General features: G+C 37.1%; 1 protein-coding gene across 3 annotated transcripts in view; it reads left to right on the top strand.

Moving 5' to 3' along the window:
- The first annotated feature begins 504 nt into the window (after positions 1–504).
- LOC18429161 (zinc finger (MYND type) family protein / programmed cell death 2 C-terminal domain-containing protein) overlaps positions 505–9302 on the top strand; it is a 53365-nt gene continuing 44567 nt past the window's right edge. For all 3 annotated transcript variants that reach the window (XM_006838453.4, XM_011623197.3, XM_088861156.1), the window contains exon 1: positions 505–763. The gene's annotated coding sequence lies outside the window, so the exon portion shown is untranslated. The remainder of the gene's footprint in view (positions 764–9302) is intronic.

Genomic DNA, 9302 nt, shown 5'->3' with positions numbered 1-9302 from the left:
AAGTAAAGCTTCATCCCATAACTCATAGAAAATTATAATTAAAGTATTAAAAAACCTTTACATCGATTATTTGGGTTTGAACATTATGGTTGTAAAAAAAAAATAAAAATTTTTAATTTTAAAAATAGTGTATATTATAACAAATTATCTAAATTGTCTTTTTCGCTTTAAAATCAAGCGATCATAGATCTCAATCTTCTTAGTTTTAACATCGTTTTCGGTTGAGAATCGATTTTAGAGCCACTATGGATAATTTTCATGATGGAAAATGCTTTTCGACGAAGATTTGAGATGAGGCTTTATTTTGTTTTTATAATGGCTTGGATTTTTAGAAACTTCATCATTCGTTTTAGCCTTGGATTTATAGAAACTTCATCAATCGTTTTTTGCTTTTGGTTTTTTTTTTTTTTTGGTAAATCAGTAGGGTAACTTTCCCTCGTTTGAAAGCTGTGCAATGTACCCCAACTCTGCAACTTTTACGGAAAGTTTAACCCGCAAGAACTCATGGGGGCTACAAATGCGAAAGGTCATCAACGCTGGTTCGCTGAGAAGAAAAAAAACTCACCGCCCCTCAGAAAAGCGAAATCCCCAGCAACTCAACTATCCATCCCTCTAACCCTTTCTCACTCAAAACCCTAGCAACTCCACCATCCATCCATTACTACTCGCCCCAACGAAGCTCAACCCTCCAGCAACTCCTGTCCTCCTCGCCCCAGGTCTATTCCCCTCATCGCTGCAAGCTAAGAGCTCAGAGAAATCTATTGTGAGTCCTTTTTAATTTTAATTTTAATTTTTAGAACTCAAAAAAAGATAATCCCAGATTTAAATGAGATTGTATGTCTGATTTAGGTTCCTTTTTTTCTGATTAAGCTCAAACAAGGTTAACCCCAAGTCTACAGAGAGCTTTTTTATTTGATTTTTGTTTTTATTTTTTTTCCTACTTATGCACAAAGAAGAAAGCCCCCATATTCACAGAGTTTATTTATTATTTATTTACGTTTTATTTTTTCTAGTTTGTCATATAAATTTTGATGTGGGTTTTCTATTTATTGAGAAACTATTTGGGGCTCCAGAGTTTGATTAATTTGATTTTGTGTCTACTATGTTAAATTTTTTGGGCTTGAGGTGTTTGATTAATTGATCATTGTTGCTATCGTTGTTGATGTTGTTTTTGTGGTGTGTCATTGAACTAATTTTCATTTGGTTTTATGAGTTAATAATCTAAGTATTCTTTTGTTCTTTTTGTTTATTGATGAAAGCTTATTTAGGAGTTTGTATTATGCAGTAGGATTTGGTATCTATAAAATTGTGTTCTATTCTCATGTTATTTGATCATATAATTTATGGGGTTTTGTGTTATTTGGTTTTTGTAGTCATTGGGTTGAAATTTATGGAGGAATATCCTTTGCAGCATGAGATATTCTTGGGCTTTTCTGGTTACTTTTGCCAGGGTCTGGGGTTTAATTTCGTTAAGCTATTGTTTGGGTTATAGAAAGCCTTGAAATTGTAGACTGTGTTTACTTCATCATGTATGTGACAAGATCATTCTAGATTGAATTGGGATGTTTGTAATATAATTCAGTTTGGAAGTTGTAAGTTTGAATTGTTTTACTTACATTGGTTTGTTTTAGTTTAGTTTCGCCTTTAGATGTTGCTTTATGTTGATTTATCTCGTTCTGCTTTGAAATTTGCTCTTTATTAATGCATATTATGCGGTGCACACAATGTTGGGTTATGCTTGTATACCAAGCATTCAGGGTTTTGAGATTAGTATATTTAGCTATACAATTTATTGATGTTGATCTTGTAGCAAAATTATTTGTGTTACTTCTCTGATTTTAACCCTCTCGATTCATATAGTTATTTTTCTTTCTTTGTAATAAATTTTTTTTGAGAGTGTTATCTTTGTATTAATAAAAGATGTTTACATGAAGAGAAAGCTATCTATCGGCATCCCACATATAGGTTGCTCAGAATACAAAGTGGTAGAATAGAGAGAGCACTGATGCTCAGGGGGAGAGAGAGTAAGTCCAAAAAAGGAGCGACCACTGAGTATTCTTGGTATAAACAAAAGTAATACAATGGTTGGGGGAGATAGTAACAAAAATGCAAAAAGAAAATGCTGCTGAGGAAGTCTTCAAGGAGATCTGGTGGAGTTTGCTGTCGGGACTGGCTGGGCCTCTGCTAAGATGGGCGTGATGCTTGTGGGGAGGGCTGCTGGTCCCTGGTTTCAGTAACCCCGATAGGCTGTCATTTTAATTTCTTACTCATCAGGTGTATGTGTGATGTCTGTTTTCTTCCACGGTGTGGCTGACCAAAGGTCTAGTAGTAATAGACGAAGGGAAGATGGTAAAGTTGGTGTTTGACAAAGTATTCATTGTGCCTATATGGCATCTATGGGCGAAGAAAGAGTTGAGAGAGATGAAGGTGTTCTTTTTTATATTTTTTTAAAAAGAAAATCGATAAAGATGAAAATGTTGGGAATATCCCGAAAGAAAATAAGGTGAAAGTTGGGATGCTGAGGGATGGCTGAGGAAAGATGTTTGGGGGCAAGGAGTTTATGAGAGTACGAAGTATTTTAGATGAAAAGAGGGGCGGAGACCAAACGCCAAGGGAGAAATAGAGAAGTTACGAAAAACTAAGAGAATAAGCTTTTTAGTTTTCGTAGCAGGCATTCTAGAAGAGAGAAGAGGAGAGTGAAGAGGGTTCCTAGTAATAGAGGCAGAAGGGAAAATGCAGAATTGTCAGAGGGATACAGATTAGAAGAGAAGATAAGAAGCAAGGGGTGGAGAGAGGGGAAGAGGAGGAAGAGAGAGTAAGAGAAGAGGAGGAGGGGTGAATGTGAGAAGCGAGATGAAGAATTAGAAGAGGAGGAGGGGCGACTAGATATTTCTGGGGCTTGTCTGGGGGTTTGAAGAGAGAGAGAGGGGAAGAGTATACTATAGAGAGGGGGAGGTCAGAAAGAAGAGGAGAGGATGGAGATAAGTTAGGGGTTGGTCTCTGTACCTTGGCCTAGGTGAGCGCCTTCTTTAGCTAATCTATCATATGCTGCATTGGCCTCACGGAAGACCAATTTGAAGGTGAGTGCTGGCATCGAGCTGTAGAGAAAGAATGTGTTCAAATATGAAGTGTAGTCTCCAAGGAGGGACCTATTGATGTGTTTCCCCAGAGGATAGTGTTCTTGGAATCTGACTCTAATATTATTCTGTGAGCTGGGTTTCCCAAAGAAACAATGTACGTGAGGCCTTCCAGAAGGGACATGGCCTTGGCGAAGGTGGAATCTTGGATTCCAATATAAGTTGAGAAGATCTATAGAGTGGTATTAGAATCTGTGAGCTGGACTCCTATGCCAGAAGGGCGTGGGTTTCCAAGTGAGGAGCCATCTATTTTGAGTTTTAGCAAGCCAGGTGGTGGAGGGGTCCAGGTTGGGTTGGGTCTGTTATTGTGGGGGGAAAGATTGAGAATGCATTCCCAATTTGTCAAGAAGTGTGAGATAGGGATGTTTGCTAGGATCGGGATTGTTTTGGCCCAAAGGGAGAGAAGGATAGAAATATTTTCGAAGATTGCTATCCTTTGGATACCTCTAAAAATTCTCAAATTTCTCTCTAACCACACACTCCACAATAGGGCTGCTGTAGACAACTGCCAAAGTTTTTTCCTTGTTTTGGTGAGAGAGAGAGAGAGAGAGAGAGAGAGAGAGAGAGAGAGAGAGAGAGAGAGAGAGAGAGAGAGAGAGAGAGAGAGAGAGAGGGGGGGGGGGGGGGGGGGGGGGGGGCGGGGGCTGGGGGGTGGGGGGAGAAAGCTTCAAAGAGATTTTGAGAGGGTTGGGGGGGTTACCCATTGGAGGCTAACGAGCTTGAGGAGGGAGGACCATAAGGTTAGGGATGTCTCACATTGTATGAACAGATGTGGAATGTTTTTCTCCTTCGGTAAGCCTAGGGTGGGAGAGAGACCCCTCTGTGTTGAAGTTGGTCCAAGGTGAGAGTTTTGCCATGGAGGATAGTCCATATAAAGCCCTAAATGTAGTAGTATTCATAGGCAATTTAGTGCTTTTAGTCTCTATAGTCCTTTTCATGTTTCTTGCTCATTGATTTCTCATAACATAAAAATTGCAGAAAATGCATTAGATAGGTACTAGCAAGAAAACTTTATTAAAAATTTTGCATTACACACATCAAATCATGGAAATACATAATGAACAGTTAAAATAGGCTGTTTCGTGCTTTCCCAGCATCAACATTACCAACCAGGCGAAAATAACAACACCACATTTTATCAAACAGGGTTCCCAGCTTTCAAGCTACTAATTTTCACTTTCTCCTAGATTCTAGGAAAGTCAGCAGAAGGGAGAATCCCAGGGAAACTGTAGATAAATTTATCAATAAATATTTAAATTGAATTCACTCTAGGTTGGTTGTCCTTTCGACATGAGTATATTTTTAAATTCCTCACTATCTATTTTTCTTTTGAATTTCCTGCGATCTTCATCTCTATCTTCCATACCTGAAATCTTGAGGGCACAATTGGAACTTTTGTCATATATCCCAAATTCCAACCCTTGCCTGCGCATCCTCCCCTGTTTATTTTGTTTTTCGTCTCTTGCCTCTCCAACTTCACCCTAAGCCCCCAAAAAGATAAACCCAAGGTTCGCCTCTCCTCCCCTTCTTCATCATCTTTGATCTTACAGGAAAATATGCAGTGATTTGAGAGTTTTGGAGTACATCAGGTATGAATCTAAGCTTCATGAGGTATTTCAATGTTTTTGCAAAGTTTTGTTGTCATTTTTCTTACTCTTTTGTCTAGTTTGCTTCTTTGTCTCAGCAAATTGGTCAATCTCTCTCTCTCTCTCACTCTCTCTTGCTCTCTCTCACTCTCTCTTGCTCTCTCTCTCTCTCTCTCTCTCTCTCTCTCTCTTGTCCATTGAAGTCTATGGATTAGAGTTCCATGATTATGTTGCGATGTGTAAAAATATCGTTTTATATATCAATTGTTTTTTTTTTTTTATATCTTTGAGGTCTAGTTTTTATTCCTATATGTGATATGTAATTAAGTTTCTCATCCTCTGTATTCTATGATTTTGTGGAGGAAGTCGCATTGTGCCATGTACTAACATTATTGTTCTTGTCTATTCACCAATTTTATATGCAAATCTAGGTTAATAGCAAAATCTCCTTCTTCTTTTTTTTTTTTTAGGGTGGTGGTAGTTACATATTGCAATCTGTTAATATTTGGCTTTTACTTTCGAAATTCACACTGTTTCTGTTTGTTTACTGCAATCTGTTTATTGTTGGCAATTGTTATCAATATTCACTCTATTCTTCTGATTTACTTGGTTATATCCTTGTGTGAATATTCAATGAACCGTCTCACTACCATTTTGTTATGCGTATTACTTGTAAAGTGCAAAAAGCTGGAGTACAAGATACCCAATTATTTGCCCAGAAAAATCCATTAAAAATTGCACAAACCAGCGAACTGGGGGCCCGTTTAATGGTGTGTTGGGTTTCTGTAAGCTTGGCTTAGTGGTTTCTCTTTGATTGTTTATGGTCTTCGTTTTTTGTAAATTTCTCATACATATTTTTTCTTTCTTTCTTGTTATATATACTGATGGCTGTGCTTAATTTAATCTAGCAAATTTTATTCCTTTTTGATAATTTTTATGCTTGGGTTTTCTGATACTTTTTTAGTTTGATTTATGTCACAAATTTAGTTGAACACAATGGTGAGAGAAGGATAAATTTTACATCTTTAGAGCTATAGAAGATGGTTTTTTCCGATTTACTTGGAACTTGTTTTAATTTCCCAGCTTGTTTTAGTTGAACTTCTAGGGAAACGATGGAAGTTATATATACTGATGGCTGCGCTTAATTTAATCTAGCGAATTTTATTCCTTGTTGATAATTTTTATGTTTGGGTTTTCTGATATTTTTTTAGTTTGATTTATGTCACAAATTTAGTTGAACTTCTAGGGAAAAGATGGAAGTTATATATACTGGTGGCTGTGCTTAATTTAATCTAGCGAATTTTATTCCTTGTTGATAATTTTTATGTTTGGGTTTTCAGATATTTTTTTAGTTTGATTTATGTCACGAATTTAGTTGAACACAATGGTGAGAGAAGGATAAATTTTACATCTTTAGAACTATGGAAGATGGTTTTTACGATTTACTTAGAAATTGTTTTAATTTCCCAGCTTGTTTTAGTTGAACTTCTAGGGAAAAGGTGGAAGTTATTTAGCAAGGCCTCCAGCTTTTCAATGTGGAGCTTCAAGGTCTAAGTCGAAGATTGGGACACATGGTTTTCAAAAAGATGTCTTTCTGCATGTGGAGCTATATTTGTTCTTGATTTTTTATAGATATAGAACTTTACATGCTTTAGTGGTGTCCATCTCTACTGCTTATGCACCATACTGGCTTAAGACACCACTTCAAATTTCTTGAATTTTTTGGGTCAGAATTTCAGTTATTTGTGACCTCAAAAACCTTGGTCTAATTGTCAAATTCCTATCTTGTATATCGAAAGTAATGGCTTTTAGATGACCAAAATTTGGATGTTAAGCTGCTGGTGCTTTCATAAAGTGAAATCCATGCTGAATTTAGATAAACGTTCAGCAAAAACTAGGCATGTTTCAGCCATCTACTCTTAGTGCATGTTGTCTACTAGTGCATCCGTGATCCTTAGTAATATTTTGCTTTGGATGCCTACAAAATGAGCCATAACTTCTTTTCCTTTATTTGGGCATATGATTGTGTTTCACTAATTCTTGTATTTTTAAGCAACCTGTGTGCAAAGTATGAGCTTTATTCTGTTATGAAAGATGACTGTTAAATAATGTGCTGATTTTTAATATGCAAATGCTTGGATGGGATGATAAATGATGTGTGATGAATTTATAATGGAAAATTGATGGTCTGCTTGCTAAAGTTGTTGTGCTGCACTTTCTATAACTGGTTGAGTTGAGTTGCTTATTTGGGTTTGAAAACTTATATTGGAATTAATGTCCAATATGTTGGGCTGCTAGCATGTTTTGTAGAATGGTTTAGCATGGTATTCAGGATATTCAATCTACGTGTTCCTCTTAATTTGGAATATATGATGCAGGAAATTAATATCGATATTAACAAATGAAGCAAATCTTCCTCATACTTTACAAGATACTCTCATATATGGACTCCAGTTCCTTCTGTCCAAAGCCTAAGCAAATCCAACTTGATGTGTATAACCTTAACTACTAAGAAATGTATTTCATATATAAGGAGCTTGGATAGAAGATGTTTTTTGGATAGAATTATTTAGGAAATGTAAATAATGGTATAATGAAATCACTATGAAATAGTTGGGTTACTTTTATGTATTTCATTACATTTTTTGGGGTTCTAAACCATTCTTCTTGCTTGATTTGTTGTGGATGTCCAATTAGATTCTCGACAATTCTAGGTGGTACTAGTACCAAACATAGGTTTCCAGGCTCCCCCAAAATTTTCGATAAGTTAGCGAACACAATACTTTCCAGTACCAGGCAATGTTTTAAAACACGGCCGCATATGCGGCGATGCGGCCGCATCATGCGGATGCAGTGGGCTCCGCATCAGAACTGATCGCATATGTGCTTTTGACCTATGCGGTTGCATATGCACCACATCAGGCCGCATCGCATCGCACCGCATCCCCTTCCGCCAAATGTTTTTTTGATTTTGCTCCTCGGGGAGGGGCAAAATGGTCTTTTTGACCACCCAAAAATGGGGGAAACTGTTTGGGGGTATTAAACCCCCTAAACGATGATTTCTAGCAACTTTTGTTGCTTTTTTTGCGTGAAATCGATGGAAAAAAATTTTGGCAAAAATTTATTTTTCATTCAATTCTTCGATTTGGCGGTTGTTTGATACTTGGATGTTGATTTGATGCTTTTGATTGTTAATTTGAGGTTGTTAGGGTGAATTTGTGATAAGAAATCGGGAGGCAAAATTTGGCTTCAAATTTCAAAATTGACTCTCAAAATGGATGATTGTATTAAGTTATTAACTATTAACTCTTCTTGAGCTTGACTTTTGGTTTGTAATATCACTATTTTGTGCTTATGGTTGTTTATGGTTGTGCTTATGGTTGTTGATGGTTGTGCTTTTGTGCTTATGGTGCAAATTTGTGCTTATGGTTGTTGATTGTTGAACGTTTTATGCAGCTAGTTTCAAGTTTCCAGTTTCTATCAGGGGATAGTGGATAACTGGATACAGAATCTCCAACAGCTAATAATTTTGAAGTTAATCATTAAACTAAAATACGTACTATAACATATATCATCTCCATATTTTTTTCTATGCATTAACTTATTTTTTTTAGATTTTTTAGAATTTTTTTACATTTATTGACTGCATCGTCGCGATGCACCCACATCCAGGCCACATTGAGCCGCATCGCCGCATCGGCCCCCCACCTATTTTGGCTGCATCCTGCATTTTAAAACATTGGTACCAGGAGCTAGATTATACAGCTTCACGGGTGGAAGGAACTTCCAAGTGTTAGATAACAACCAGCAACTTCTAGTTGTCAAACAGGGCCTGAGAGAACGGGGAATGGAAGGGGGAAGATGGAGCCCCTTCTTCCTATCACTTTGTTCCCTAGTCGAGGCCCTTCTCTTTCTCTCTCTCTACCCAAGCCCCTTTTCTTTCTCTCTGTACCCTACTCGAGCCTCATTCCTCTCTCTAGCAAAGCCCCTTTTCTCTATCTCTCTACCCTACCCAAGCCCCAATTATCTCTCTACTCTGGGCCCTTTTCTCTTTCTCTCTTTTCGCTAGCCAAACCCCTCTTCTCTCTCTTCCTCTGCAACCCCTAGCTTTCTCCACCCAATCCCTTACTCTCTCTCTTTCTCTCTTACCCTTATCCCTTTTCTCTCTCTCTCCATGCAACCAGCCTCTCTTCCTCTTGTTATTATTGTCTTTCTTCAAGCCCTCAACAGCTCTCATATGGTTTTGTCCTATCCATCAAGCCCTTGAAGACAGCTCAGATATGTTCCTCGTTGATTCTACTTTTCAATGTTATTAAACTTTATTGTACTTTATTTTAATCTTCTTTGTTGTTAATCTTCATTGCTTTCTTTGTTATTGATCGTTGTTACTCTTCATTGCTTGTTGTTAATCTACACTTATTGATCTTCCTTGTTCTTTATTACTCTTCATTTTCTTTATGGCTTTCAATTTTCATCTCAGAGCTATGATATTTTTTGCATAATATCAGAACATATGCAATGATATTTTGATGATATCAGAAAATAAAGACTATTTTGAAAGAATGGTAAGGTATCTCTC

Source organism: Amborella trichopoda, chromosome 3 (assembly GCF_054954075.1).
Source record: "Amborella trichopoda isolate Santa Cruz 75 chromosome 3, AtrichopodaSantaCruz75HAP2 v2.0, whole genome shotgun sequence".
Taxonomy (NCBI): Eukaryota; Viridiplantae; Streptophyta; class Magnoliopsida; order Amborellales; family Amborellaceae; genus Amborella; species Amborella trichopoda.
Note: the sequence above shows the minus strand (reverse complement) of the source record. Positions and strands in the feature narration are given on the sequence as shown.